Genomic DNA, 16,125 nt, shown 5'->3' with positions numbered 1-16,125 from the left:
AGCAAAGGAATTTCATCAAATAGAAATGTACCCAGAATCAATATCTAAAACTGCATTCTCCAGCAAAAGCGGTCATTATGAAACCTCCGAATGCCATTTGGTCTTAGAAATGCACCCGCTACTTTTCAAAGGTGCATGAATATTATCCTTCGACCGTTACTTAACAAATACTGTTTAAAGTATTTAGATGATATTATAATTTTTTCCACGTCCCTTACCGAACATTTACATTACAACTAGTTTTTTCCAAACTTGCAGAAGCTAATTTAAAATTGCAGTTAGACAAATGTGAATTCTTAAAAAAAGAAGCTATCTTTCTTGGTCACATCATAACCCCTAATGGCAGAAAGCCAAACCCCCTTAAGTTAAATCCATAGTTTCATATCCAACTCCAACAAAAGTAAAAGGGATCCGAGCATTCCTTGGATTAACCGGCTATTATCGTAAATTTATCCCAAACTACGCAAACATAGCCAAACCCATGATCAGATGTTAAAAAAAAGGAGCAAAGATAGATACACAAAATCTCGACTACATAGAAGCATTTAAAAAATTTAAAGCTTTAATTATTGAGAACCAATTCTTCAATTACCCGATTTCGAAAAAAAATTCTATTTAACCACAGATGCCAATAATTTAGCCCTTGGAGCTGTGGCCATCCTATATCCTATATTAGCAGAACACTCAATGAAAACGAATTGAATTAGAGTGCCATCGAAAAGGAGTTACTCGCCATAGTTTGGGCCACTAAAACTTTTCGACATTATTTACTAGCACGACATTTTATCATTGCTAGGCACCATTAACCTATTAAATTTAATTTAAAATCGACTATATTGAAGGGAAGGAAAATTCAGTTGCTGATGCATTATTATTATTATTATTATTATTATTATTATTATTATTATTATTATTATTATTATTATTATTATTATTATTATTATTATTATTATTATTATTATTATTATTATTATTATTATTATTATTATTATTATTATTATTATTATTATTATTATTATTATTATTATTATTATTATTATTATTATTATTATTATTATTATTATTATTATTATTATTATTATTATTATTATTATTATTATTATTATTATTATTATTATTATTATTATTATTATTATTATTATTATTATTATTATTATTATTATTATTATTATTATTATTATTATTATTATTATTATTATTATTATTATTATTATTATTATTATTATTATTATTATTATTATTATTATTATTATTATTATTATTATTATTATTATTATTATTATTAAAATTGAAGGAAATCATCATAGCGAAGTTACTCAACATAGTGCACACGAAGACAATAGCAATCTTATTCATTTAACAGAAAAACCAATAAATCATTTCAAAAAACAAATAATTTTCATTAAATCTGAAAAAAATAAAGTAGAGAATTCAACAATATTTGGTAACTCTATTACCACAATTCAATATAATGAAATGACATTTGAAAAAGCCAAACAGATTTTACTTGATTATTTTATTCATAAAAACATTTGTCTGGATGCAGCCGATGAGACATGCAGTCGCTACAGAAGTCGTCAAATGCCTCGAGACAAAAGTTTTCACCATTACAGGGTCCCTGAGTTCATACACTCCGACAATGGCAAACGGTTTGCGTCCCAAATATTTGGTGAGCAAATTACCCGCTTTGGTATTCGACACGTTAAAACTGGTCTTTACTCCCCACAAGCAAACGCGGCTGAGAGAGTAAACCGATCGATACTCCAAATTTTACGAGCAACAATTGCAACGGATCAGCGGAATTGGGATACGCAATTAAGTCGAATAGAGTGTCAACACGAATGGCCAACAAGAGTCAATAGGCATGGATCCTTGTTACGCCATGTTCGGAGCGCGTATGGTTACCCATGGAACAGCCTATCGGGTGTTACGGAAGCTAGGTGGTATACCGGCAGGAGACTGCCAAATAAACCTCCCAGACAAGATGGAACTCATACGCCAAAAAGTGACCCAGGGACTCAACCGAACTAATAAATGCGCGACAAGGGCATATAATACCCACAGCAAGATAGTAGAATTTTCCGTAGGACAAGTTGTCTACAGGAAAAACTAAAAACAGAGTAATAAAACTGTCGGATATAATGCCAAGCTTGGCCCAAACTGCATTCGTTGTATTGTACTCCAACTTAGGGGCAAAGCTCTATATGAGCTCGGCAATGCAGCGGAAAAAAGTGCCGGAGTTTATCAAGCCAAAGATATATATGTCACTTAAAACACATGGGTGTAATTAGACGACACAAACAAAACGATAAGCCCAAAACTGCAGGATTGCACAAAAGAGTATTAGCTCCCGATCACATGATGAATAAAACACGTCGTCAGACTAGCCAACCGCTTCTATAAAAACCCTAACCAGAAACCGAAATGGTATCAGATACGATGCACCCTCAAGCAACCCTCCAACAAGCTATCCGCGACGCCTGTCGGCTCCGCAAGCTACAGGCGCGGTGCGTGCATGAAACATCTGGCACTCCTGATCGAGTGGATGAACGGCTTGAACCGGAGCATGCAGCTTGAAGAAGAGGGTATCCTGCAATGCTGGATACAAATGTACCAGGCCCTCAAACAAGAGGAAGCCAAAGACACAGACGGTACAGGAGGATCAATGCCAGTTGCGGCAGGTCCACCAACAACTGGCGCGGTGCCAGAGTCACATCGCCCAGCTTCAAAAGGCGTCAAGGAATGCGGGCAGACGCATGAACCGCTTCACCCGGAAGCTTCACTAAAGGACTCCAGGCAAGACAGGAAATCGCAAATGTTATGAAGGAGCCTAGAAGTAACGTTTATTTAAGATTCATGTCCTGTAAAAAATAAGACAATTTTATAAATAAATAAACAAAAACCAAAAAGAAAAAAAAAAGCTATACTTGTACTCTTTTTGGCAAATAATATACTGCAAAAAAAAACAGAAAGCAAGTTAACTTTGGCAAGATGACGTTTGTATACCCTTGCAGTTATAAGAAATAATCAACTTTAGTAACACCATGTAACATTTTTAAGCATTCAGTAACTTCAGTGATATAAAAAAAAAGATTTCATTCTTATTTTAAGCTATATATGACAGCTATATGATACAGTCGTCCGATTTTGATAAAATTTAATTCAAAATTCAGAACTAATTAAAAAATTTTAGTTTTCCTTTGCATAAACAGCAGGAAAGTAACGAATGTCACAGTCAAATATGCCTATTCCATGCTTAAGGCATGGCTGATATTTTAAGTAGGCCGAAAGATGCATTCTAGCAAATTCAGTTGGATCCAAACTCGCGCGACGAGACAGCGTTTGATGTTCCTGGTGTTCCTTTACGAGTTCACTTTTATGCCATTTGGTTCAACTAATTCTCCTCTTACAATGTCAAGTCTTACAGATATAATATTATTTGCTCTAGTAAATTTGTATATGCCTATACGTTTTTTTCAAACTTTCCACGCTAACAATTCTTGCTGCTCTTCTTAGAGTTCTTGGCACAACACTTCCGCTTCACACATATCCAACCACTTTTATCCCACTTTTGAACTGAGAAGGGTTGGCTTTATGAGTGGTGTAGGTTTTATTTTGGATAATTAGGTTGAATATATTATTACATATCAAAATGGTAACTTTAAGCGCTCTGTACACGTTCTCTTTAGTAAGACTCTTTCTTGACTATTCTATAATTACAAAGTCTGGTAACACTGCCAAAAGGGACTATTCAACACTATTGTAGGGCAGATGATTATATTCTAAATTAGGCGATGTTCACAAATGCATGAACCTTTTAGAGTACTCTGCAATGACCATAATAGACTATATCACCTAATATATACTATCGCCTCGTTGCCTATCCTTAAACCATTAACACTATCCTACTTAGCAAATAATTAGTTTTACTTTATGTATCGTGACTATTCGTATTTCACCCAATTATCTCTAGTACTTTAGAGGATCTTTAACCGGCTCTGTTACAACTACTGAATGTCTTCCCCAAAGCTAGAGTCATATATTGCGACAATGAGCCGTCATTGAACTCGCACACAATTTAGCATCTCAAATGCAACTCCCCTTCACAGCGTCTCCAACGGACAAGTAGAACGCTTTTACAGCACTCTGGCAGAGCTTGCCAGATGCCTTAAATTCGACCAGGGCATCATCGGCACCGTGGAGCTAATTTTGTTGGCCACTGCCAAAGAAGATTGGCCTACCCTTAGATCGAGACTAATTGCAGAACTTAAGCCGCAGACACCGAACTACAAACTACCGGAGAACTTCAGGGAGACACCTTATAAGGGAAATCTGAGAGCATTCGGCGAAGAAGCGGAAAGACGACGTCAACTACTAATTTCAAAATTGAAGATAACCAATCAGATTTTCTTATTTATGTGCAGGCGATTAAATATTCCATTAAAATACTGATTAGAAAATTACCATTACAATTATTTACTATTGTGGCTCATCATGATATTGCAGACTTAAGATCATTAATTACTATTGCACAAAATGGGGGAATATATGAAAAACATATTAATTTTTAATTGAATAAAAATACAGAAAACCATAATAAATATGCAAACCCTAGTCAGAATTCGAAATCACACAAATTTAATACAAATACCCAAATCCCATATCAATCAAGTTACCCACAATATTTCCAACCATTCCAACCTAATTATAATCAATACATGCAATCATTTAGACCCACCTATACACAACAGATTTCTTACAACCAAGGTATGCGGCACGTACCAAATCATTTCGATCCCAACCAATAACTCATAAAAATCCTTTCCCAGAACATTCTAATAAAATTCAAACTCCTCAAACAGCACATTTTAAAGGAAATACATACCCTAAACAACAACAACCCTCCATATCTAAAAACAATAACTTCCCGGTTACCAAGCGACTAAGACCATCGGACAGTGAGCAAACTAAAATGTCTATTGACGAATTGAGATTTTAAGACGTGCACGAATACGAAGAAATACAACCCAATTATTATGAACAACAGTATTACAATCAATACCATGGGTTGATTAATGAAGAACAACAACAGGTACAACCCATCCAAAATACAAATAATCAAAATCAAATAGCTCAGAGCCAAACGAAAATTTTCGGTTGACAGCCCCGGACAACACCATTACACAGAAATAGCATACAAAGATTGCACATACAAATGCCTTATAGACACAGGATCCACAATAAATATGCACAATAAAAATATATTTCATCTTCCTATACAAAATACTAGATGTGAAGTTTTAACATCAAAATGTCCTATTACGTTAAACAATTTGATAATGTTACCCAGCAATAGTATTTTTAAAACAAATGAACCATTTTATATACACAGTTTTTTAATAATTACGATATACTGATTTGCAGAAAATTGTTAAAAAATGCACAATATTAATTATAAAAATAGCACAGCAACCCTTTTTGATAAAACATACAAATTAATTACTTCAAAATCAGATGAAAACCAAAGTTTTTATATTCAAAAGGCACCAGAAACAAATAAAAATTTAGCTCAGGAATAAATAAAAAAAAAGATTTTGAATTATTTCGATTAGATCACCTAAATCAGGAGGAAACTACAAGGTTAAAAGGTTTATTAAATAAATTCAAAAATCTTTAATATAAAAAAGAAGACAATATAACATTTACAAACACCATTAAACACTTACTAAATACAACACATAATTCCCCAATTTAATCAAAACGGTACCCACTTACTCAAGCACACGAAATTGAAATCGAAAACTAAGTGCAAGAAATGCTTAATCAGGGATAAATTAGAGAAAGTAATTCACCATACAATAGTCCTACCTATGTAGTACCAAAAAAAACTGATGCTTCTGGTAAAATTAAACATAGAGTAGTAACTGATTATAGGAAACTCAATGAAATAAGCATCCCCGACAGATATCCAATACCGAACATGGACGAAATCCTCGGTAAACTAGAAAAATTCAAATATTTTACAACTATTGATTTAGCAAAGGAATTTCATCAAATAGAAATGTACCCAGAATCAATATCTAAAACTGCATTCTCCAGCAAAAGCGGTCATTATGAAACCTCCGAATGCCATTTGGTCTTAGAAATGCACCCGCTACTTTTCAAAGGTGCATGAATATTATCCTTCGACCGTTACTTAACAAACACTGTTAAGTGTATCTAGATGATATTATAATTTTTACCGAACATTTAAATTCATTACAACTAGTTTTTTCCAAACTTGCAGAAGCTAATTTAAAATTGCAGTTAGACAAATGTGAATTCTTAAAAAAAGAAGCTATCTTTCTTGGTCACATCATAACCCCTAATGGCAGAAAGCCAAACCCCCTTAAGTTAAATCCATAGTTTCATATCCAACTCCAACAAAAGTAAAAGGGATCCGAGCATTCCTTGGATTAACCGGCTATTATCGTAAATTTATCCCAAACTACGCAAACATAGCCAAACCCATGATCAGATGTTAAAAAAAAGGAGCAAAGATAGATACACAAAATCTCGACTACATAGAAGCATTTAAAAAATTTAAAGCTTTAATTATTGAGAACCAATTCTTCAATTACCCGATTTCGAAAAAAAATTCTATTTAACCACAGATGCCAATAATTTAGCCCTTGGAGCTGTGGCCATCCTATATCCTATATTAGCAGAACACTCAATGAAAACGAATTGAATTAGAGTGCCATCGAAAAGGAGTTACTCGCCATAGTTTGGGCCACTAAAACTTTTCGACATTATTTACTAGCACGACATTTTATCATTGCTAGGCACCATTAACCTATTAAATTTAATTTAAAATCGACTATATTGAAGGGAAGGAAAATTCAGTTGCTGATGCATTATTATTATTATTATTATTATTATTATTATTATTATTATTATTATTATTATTATTATTATTATTATTATTATTATTATTATTATTATTATTATTATTATTATTATTATTATTATTATTATTATTATTATTATTATTATTATTATTATTATTATTATTATTATTATTATTATTATTATTATTATTATTATTATTATTATTATTATTATTATTATTATTATTATTATTATTATTATTATTATTATTATTATTATTATTATTATTATTATTATTATTATTATTATTATTATTATTATTATTATTATTATTATTATTATTATTATTATTATTATTATTATTATTATTATTATTATTATTATTATTATTATTATTATTATTATTATTATTATTATTATTATTATTATTATTATTATTATTATTATTATTATTATTATTATTATTATTATTAAAATTGAAGGAAATCATCATAGCGAAGTTACTCAACATAGTGCAGACGAAGACAATAGCAATCTTATTCATTTAACAGAAAAACCAATAAATCATTTCAAAAAACAAATAATTTTCATTAAATCTGAAAAAAATAAAGTAGAGAATTCAACAATATTTGGTAACTCTATTACCACAATTCAATATAATGAAATGACATTTGAAAAAGCCAAACAGATTTTACTTGATTATTTTATTCATAAAAACATTTGTCTGGATGCAGCCGATGAGACATGCAGTCGCTACAGAAGTCGTCAAATGCCTCGAGACAAAAGTTTTCACCATTACAGGGTCCCTGAGTTCATACACTCCGACAATGGCAAACGGTTTGCGTCCCAAATATTTGGTGAGCAAATTACCCGCTTTGGTATTCGACACGTTAAAACTGGTCTTTACTCCCCACAAGCAAACGCGGCTGAGAGAGTAAACCGATCGATACTCCAAATTTTACGAGCAACAATTGCAACGGATCAGCGGAATTGGGATACGCAATTAAGTCGAATAGAGTGTCAACACGAATGGCCAACAAGAGTCAATAGGCATGGATCCTTGTTACGCCATGTTCGGAGCGCGTATGGTTACCCATGGAACAGCCTATCGGGTGTTACGGAAGCTAGGTGGTATACCGGCAGGAGACTGCCAAATAAACCTCCCAGACAAGATGGAACTCATACGCCAAAAAGTGACCCAGGGACTCAACCGAACTAATAAATGCGCGACAAGGGCATATAATACCCACAGCAAGATAGTAGAATTTTCCGTAGGACAAGTTGTCTACAGGAAAAACTAAAAACAGAGTAATAAAACTGTCGGATATAATGCCAAGCTTGGCCCAAACTGCATTCGTTGTATTGTACTCCAACTTAGGGGCAAAGCTCTATATGAGCTCGGCAATGCAGCGGAAAAAAGTGCCGGAGTTTATCAAGCCAAAGATATATATGTCACTTAAAACACATGGGTGTAATTAGACGACACAAACAAAACGATAAGCCCAAAACTGCAGGATTGCACAAAAGAGTATTAGCTCCCGATCACATGATGAATAAAACACGTCGTCAGACTAGCCAACCGCTTCTATAAAAACCCTAACCAGAAACCGAAATGGTATCAGATACGATGCACCCTCAAGCAACCCTCCAACAAGCTATCCGCGACGCCTGTCGGCTCCGCAAGCTACAGGCGCGGTGCGTGCATGAAACATCTGGCACTCCTGATCGAGTGGATGAACGGCTTGAACCGGAGCATGCAGCTTGAAGAAGAGGGTATCCTGCAATGCTGGATACAAATGTACCAGGCCCTCAAACAAGAGGAAGCCAAAGACACAGACGGTACAGGAGGATCAATGCCAGTTGCGGCAGGTCCACCAACAACTGGCGCGGTGCCAGAGTCACATCGCCCAGCTTCAAAAGGCGTCAAGGAATGCGGGCAGACGCATGAACCGCTTCACCCGGAAGCTTCACTAAAGGACTCCAGGCAAGACAGGAAATCGCAAATGTTATGAAGGAGCCTAGAAGTAACGTTTATTTAAGATTCATGTCCTGTAAAAAATAAGACAATTTTATAAATAAATAAACAAAAACCAAAAAGAAAAAAAAAAGCTATACTTGTACTCTTTTTGGCAAATAATATACTGCAAAAAAAAACAGAAAGCAAGTTAACTTTGGCAAGATGACGTTTGTATACCCTTGCAGTTATAAGAAATAATCAACTTTAGTAACACCATGTAACATTTTTAAGCATTCAGTAACTTCAGTGATATAAAAAAAAAGATTTCATTCTTATTTTAAGCTATATATGACAGCTATATGATACAGTCGTCCGATTTTGATAAAATTTAATTCAAAATTCAGAACTAATTAAAAAATTTTAGTTTTCCTTTGCATAAACAGCAGGAAAGTAACGAATGTCACAGTCAAATATGCCTATTCCATGCTTAAGGCATGGCTGATATTTTAAGTAGGCCGAAAGATGCATTCTAGCAAATTCAGTTGGATCCAAACTCGCGCGACGAGACAGCGTTTGATGTTCCTGGTGTTCCTTTACGAGTTCACTTTTATGCCATTTGGTTCAACTAATTCTCCTCTTACAATGTCAAGTCTTACAGATATAATATTATTTGCTCTAGTAAATTTGTATATGCCTATACGTTTTTTTCAAACTTTCCACGCTAACAATTCTTGCTGCTCTTCTTAGAGTTCTTGGCACAACACTTCCGCTTCACACATATCCAACCACTTTTATCCCACTTTTGAACTGAGAAGGGTTGGCTTTATGAGTGGTGTAGGTTTTATTTTGGATAATTAGGTTGAATATATTATTACATATCAAAATGGTAACTTTAAGCGCTCTGTACACGTTCTCTTTAGTAAGACTCTTTCTTGACTATTCTATAATTACAAAGTCTGGTAACACTGCCAAAAGGGACTATTCAACACTATTGTAGGGCAGATGATTATATTCTAAATTAGGCGATGTTCACAAATGCATGAACCTTTTAGAGTACTCTGCAATGACCATAATAGACTATATCACCTAATATATACTATCGCCTCGTTGCCTATCCTTAAACCATTAACACTATCCTACTTAGCAAATAATTAGTTTTACTTTATGTATCGTGACTATTCGTATTTCACCCAATTATCTCTAGTACTTTAGAGGATCTTTAACCGGCTCTGTTACAACTACTGAATGTCTTCCCCAAAGCTAGAGTCATATATTGCGACAATGAGCCGTCATTGAACTCGCACACAATTTAGCATCTCAAATGCAACTCCCCTTCACAGCGTCTCCAACGGACAAGTAGAACGCTTTTACAGCACTCTGGCAGAGCTTGCCAGATGCCTTAAATTCGACCAGGGCATCATCGGCACCGTGGAGCTAATTTTGTTGGCCACTGCCAAAGAAGATTGGCCTACCCTTAGATCGAGACTAATTGCAGAACTTAAGCCGCAGACACCGAACTACAAACTACCGGAGAACTTCAGGGAGACACCTTATAAGGGAAATCTGAGAGCATTCGGCGAAGAAGCGGAAAGACGACGTCAACTACTAATTTCAAAATTGAAGATAACCAATCAGATTTTCTTATTTATGTGCAGGCGATTAAATATTCCATTAAAATACTGATTAGAAAATTACCATTACAATTATTTACTATTGTGGCTCATCATGATATTGCAGACTTAAGATCATTAATTACTATTGCACAAAATGGGGGAATATATGAAAAACATATTAATTTTTAATTGAATAAAAATACAGAAAACCATAATAAATATGCAAACCCTAGTCAGAATTCGAAATCACACAAATTTAATACAAATACCCAAATCCCATATCAATCAAGTTACCCACAATATTTCCAACCATTCCAACCTAATTATAATCAATACATGCAATCATTTAGACCCACCTATACACAACAGATTTCTTACAACCAAGGTATGCGGCACGTACCAAATCATTTCGATCCCAACCAATAACTCATAAAAATCCTTTCCCAGAACATTCTAATAAAATTCAAACTCCTCAAACAGCACATTTTAAAGGAAATACATACCCTAAACAACAACAACCCTCCATATCTAAAAACAATAACTTCCCGGTTACCAAGCGACTAAGACCATCGGACAGTGAGCAAACTAAAATGTCTATTGACGAATTGAGATTTTAAGACGTGCACGAATACGAAGAAATACAACCCAATTATTATGAACAACAGTATTACAATCAATACCATGGGTTGATTAATGAAGAACAACAACAGGTACAACCCATCCAAAATACAAATAATCAAAATCAAATAGCTCAGAGCCAAACGAAAATTTTCGGTTGACAGCCCCGGACAACACCATTACACAGAAATAGCATACAAAGATTGCACATACAAATGCCTTATAGACACAGGATCCACAATAAATATGCACAATAAAAATATATTTCATCTTCCTATACAAAATACTAGATGTGAAGTTTTAACATCAAAATGTCCTATTACGTTAAACAATTTGATAATGTTACCCAGCAATAGTATTTTTAAAACAAATGAACCATTTTATATACACAGTTTTTTAATAATTACGATATACTGATTTGCAGAAAATTGTTAAAAAATGCACAATATTAATTATAAAAATAGCACAGCAACCCCTTTTTGATAAAACATACAAATTAATTACTTCAAAATCAGATAAAAACCAAAATTGTTATATTCAAAAGGCACCAGAAACAAATAAAAATTCAGCTCAGGAATAAATAAAAAAAAAAGATTTTGAATTATTTCGATTAGATCACCTAAATCAGGAGGAAACTACAAGGTTAAAAGGTTTATTAAATAAATTCAAAAATCTTTAATATGAAGAAGGAGACAATATAACATTTACAAACACCATTAAACACTTACTAAATACAACACATAATTCCCCAATTTATTCAAAACGGTACCCACTTACTCAAGCACACGAAATTGAAGTCGAAAACTAAGTGCAAGAAATGCTTAATCAGGGATAAATTAGAGAAAGTAATTCACCATACAATAGTCCTACCTATGTAGTACCAAAAAAAACTGATGCTTCTGGTAAAATTAAACATAGAGTAGTAACTGATTATAGGAAACTCAATGAAATAACCATCCCCGACAGATATCCAATACCGAACATGGACGAAATCCTCGGTAAACTAGGAAAATTCGAATATTTTACTACTATTGATTTAGCAAAGGGATTTCATTAAATAGAAATGTACCCAGAATCAATATCTAAAACTACATTCTCCAGCAAAAGCGGTCATTATGAATACCTCCGAATGCCATTTGGTATTAGAAATGCACCCGCTACTTTTCAAAGGTGCATGAATATTATCCTTCGACCGTTACTTAACAAATACTGTTTGGTGTATTTAGATGATATTATAATTTTTTCCACGCCCCTTACCGAACATTTACATTACAACTAGTTTTTTCCAAACTTGCAGAAGCTAATTTAAAATTGCAGTTAGACAAATGTGAATTCTTAAAAAAAGAAGCTATCTTTCTTGGTCACATCATAACCCCTAATGGCAGAAAGCCAAACCCCCTTAAGTTAAATCCATACTTTCATATCCAACTCCAACAAAAGTAAAAGGGATCCGAGCATTCCTTGGATTAACCGGCTATTATCCTAAATTTATCCCAAACTACGCAAACATAGCCAAACCCATGATCAGATGTTAAAAAAAGGAGCAAAGATAGATACACAAAATCTCGACTACATAGAAGCATTCAAAAAATTTAAAGCTTTAATTATTGAGAACCAATTCTTCAATTACCCGATTTCGAAAAAAAATTCTATTTAACCACAGATGCCAGTAATTTAGCCCTTGGAGCTGTGGCCATCCTATATCCTTTATTAGCAGAACACTCAATGAAAACGAATTAAATTAGAGTGCTATCGAAAAGGAGTTACTCGCCATAGTTTGGGCCACTAAAACTTTTCGACATTATTTACTAGCACGACATTTTCTCATTGCTAGTGACCATCAACCTATTAGATTTAATTTAAAATCGACTATATTAAAGGGAAGGAAAATTCAGTTGCTGATGCATTATTATTATTATTATTAAAATTGAAGAAAATCATCATAGCGAAGTTACTCAACATAGTGCAGACGAAGACAATAGCAATCTTATTCATTTAACAGAAAAACCAATAAATCATTTCAAAAAACAAATAATTTTCATTAAATCTGATAAAAATAAAGTAGAGAATTCAACAATATTTGGTAACTCTATTCTCACAATTCAATATAATGAAATGACATTCGAAAAGCATAAAGCATTTTCCACCAGTTCGGGGCCTGATTTCATACACTCTGACAATGGCAAACGGTTTGCGTCCCAAATATTTGGTGAGCAAATTACCCGCTATGGTATTCGACACGTTAAAACTGGTCTTTACTCCCCACAAGCAAAGGCGGCTGAGAGAGTAAACCGATCGGTACTCCAAATTTTACGAGCAACAATTGCAACGGATCAGCGGAATTGGGATACGCAATTAAGTCGAATAGAGTGTCAACACGAATGGTCAACACAAGTCAATAGGCATGGATCCTTGTTACGCCATGTTCGGAGCGCGTATCGTTATCCAGCCTATCCGGTATTACGGAAGCTAGGTGGTATACCGGCAGGAGACTGCCAAATAAACCTCCCAGACAAGATGGAACTCATACGCCCACACAAGATGGAACTCAGTGACCCAGGGACTCAACCGAACTAATAAATGCGCGACAAGGGCATATAATACCCACAGCATCGGTACTCCAAATTTTACGAGCAACAATTGCAACGGATCAGCGGAATTGGGATACGCAATTAAGTCGAATAGAGTGTCAACACGAATGGTCAACACAAGTCAATAGGCATGGATCCTTGTTACGCCATGTTCGGAGCGCGTATCGTTATCCAGCCTATCCGGTATTACGGAAGCTAGGTGGTATACCGGCAGGAGACTGCCAAATAAACCTCCCAGACAAGATGGAACTCATACGCCCACACAAGATGGAACTCAGTGACCCAGGGACTCAACCGAACTAATAAATGCGCGACAAGGGCATATAATACCCACAGCAAGATAGTAGAATTTTCCGTAGGACAAGTTGTCTACAGGAAAAACTATAAACAGAGTAATAAAACTGTCGGATATAATGCCAAGCTTGGCCCAAACTGCATTCGTTGTATTGTACTCCAACTTAGGGGCAAAGCTCTATATGAGCTCGGCAATACAGCGGAAATAATAATAATTAGTTTTACTTTATGTATTGTGACTATTCGTATTTCACCCAATTATCTCTAGTACTTTAGAGGATCTTTAACCGGCTCTGTTACAACTACTGAATGTCTTCCCCAAAGCTAGAGTCATATATTGCCACAATGAGCCGTCATTGAACTTGCACACAATTTAGCATCTCAAATGCACCTCCCCTTCACAGCGTCTCCAACGGACAAGTAGAACGCTTTTACAGCACTCTGGCAGAGCTTGCCAGATGCCTTAAATTCGACAAAGGCATCAGCGGCACCGTGGAGCTAATTTTGTTGGCCACTGCCAAAGAAGATTGGCCTAATTGCAGAATTTAAGCCGCAGACACCGAACTACAAACTAGAGCATTCTGCGAAGAAGCGGAAAGACGACGTCAATACTAATTTCAAAATTGAAGATAACCAATCAGATTTTCTTATTTATGTGCAGGCGATTAAAGATTCCATTAAAATACTGATAAGAAAATTACCATTACAATTATTTATTGTGGCTCATCATGATATTGCAGACTTAAGATCATTAATTACTATTGCACAAAATGATTTTAATTGAATAAAAATGCAGAAAACCATAATAAATAAGCAAACCCTAGTCAGAATTCGAAACCACACAAATTTAATACAAATACCCAATCCCATATCAATCAAGTTACCCACAATATTTCGAACCATTCCAACCTAATTATAATCAATACATGCAATCATTTAGACCCACCTATACACAACAGATTCCTTACAACCAAGCTATGCGGCACGTACCAAATCATTTCGATCCCAACCAATAACTCATAAAAATCCTTTCCCAGAACATTCTAATAAAATTCAAACTCCTCAAACAGCACATTCTAAAGGAAATACATACCCTCAACAACAACAACCCTCCATATCTAAAAACAATAACTTCCCGGTTACCAAGCGACTAAGACCATCGGACAGTGAGCAAACTAAAATGTCTATTGACGAATTGAGATTTTAAGACGTACGAAGAAATACAACCCAATTATTATGAACAACAGTATTACAATCAATACCATGGGTTGATTAATGAAGAGCAACAACAGGTACAACCCATCCAAAATACAAATGATCAAAATCAAAATAGCTCAGAGCCAAACGAAAATTTTCGGTTGACAGCCCCGGACAACACCAGTACACAGAAATAGCATACAAAGATAGCACATACAAATGCCTTATAGACACAGGATCCACAATAAATATGCACAATAAAAATATATTTAATCTTCCTATACAAAATACTAGATGTGAAGTTTTAACATCAAAAGGTCCTATTACGTTAAACAATTTGATAATGTTACCCAGCAATAGTATTTTTAAAACAAATGAACCATTTTATATACACAGTTTTTTAATAATTACGATATACTGATTTGCAGAAAATTGTTAAAAAATGCACAATATTAATTATAAAAATAGTATAATTTCGATTAGTTCACCTAAATCAGGAGGAAACTACAAGGTTAAAAGGTTTATTAAATAAATTCAAAAATCTTTAATATGAAGAAGGAGACAATGCAACATTTACAAACACCATTAAACACTTACTAAATACAACACATAATTCCCCAATTTATTCAAAATAGTACCCACTTGCTCAAGCACACGAAATTGAAGTCGAAAACTAAGTGCAAGAAATGCTTAATCAGGGATAAATTAGAGAAAGTAATTCACCATAAAATAGTCCTACCTATGTAGTACCAAAAAAAACTGATGCTTCTGGTAAAATTAAATATAGAGTAGTAACTGATTATAGGAAACTCAATGAAATAACTATCCCCGACAGATATCCAATACCGAACATGGACGAAATCCTCGGTAAACTAGGAAAATTCGAATATTTTATTACTATTGATTTAGTAAAGGGATTTCATCAAATAGAAATGTACCCAGAATCAATATCTAAAACTGCATTCTCCAGCAAAAGCGGTCATTA

This window comes from Drosophila biarmipes, unplaced genomic scaffold (genome assembly GCF_025231255.1).
Source record: "Drosophila biarmipes strain raj3 unplaced genomic scaffold, RU_DBia_V1.1 ptg000017l, whole genome shotgun sequence".
Taxonomy (NCBI): domain Eukaryota; kingdom Metazoa; phylum Arthropoda; class Insecta; order Diptera; family Drosophilidae; genus Drosophila; species Drosophila biarmipes.
Note: the sequence above shows the minus strand (reverse complement) of the source record.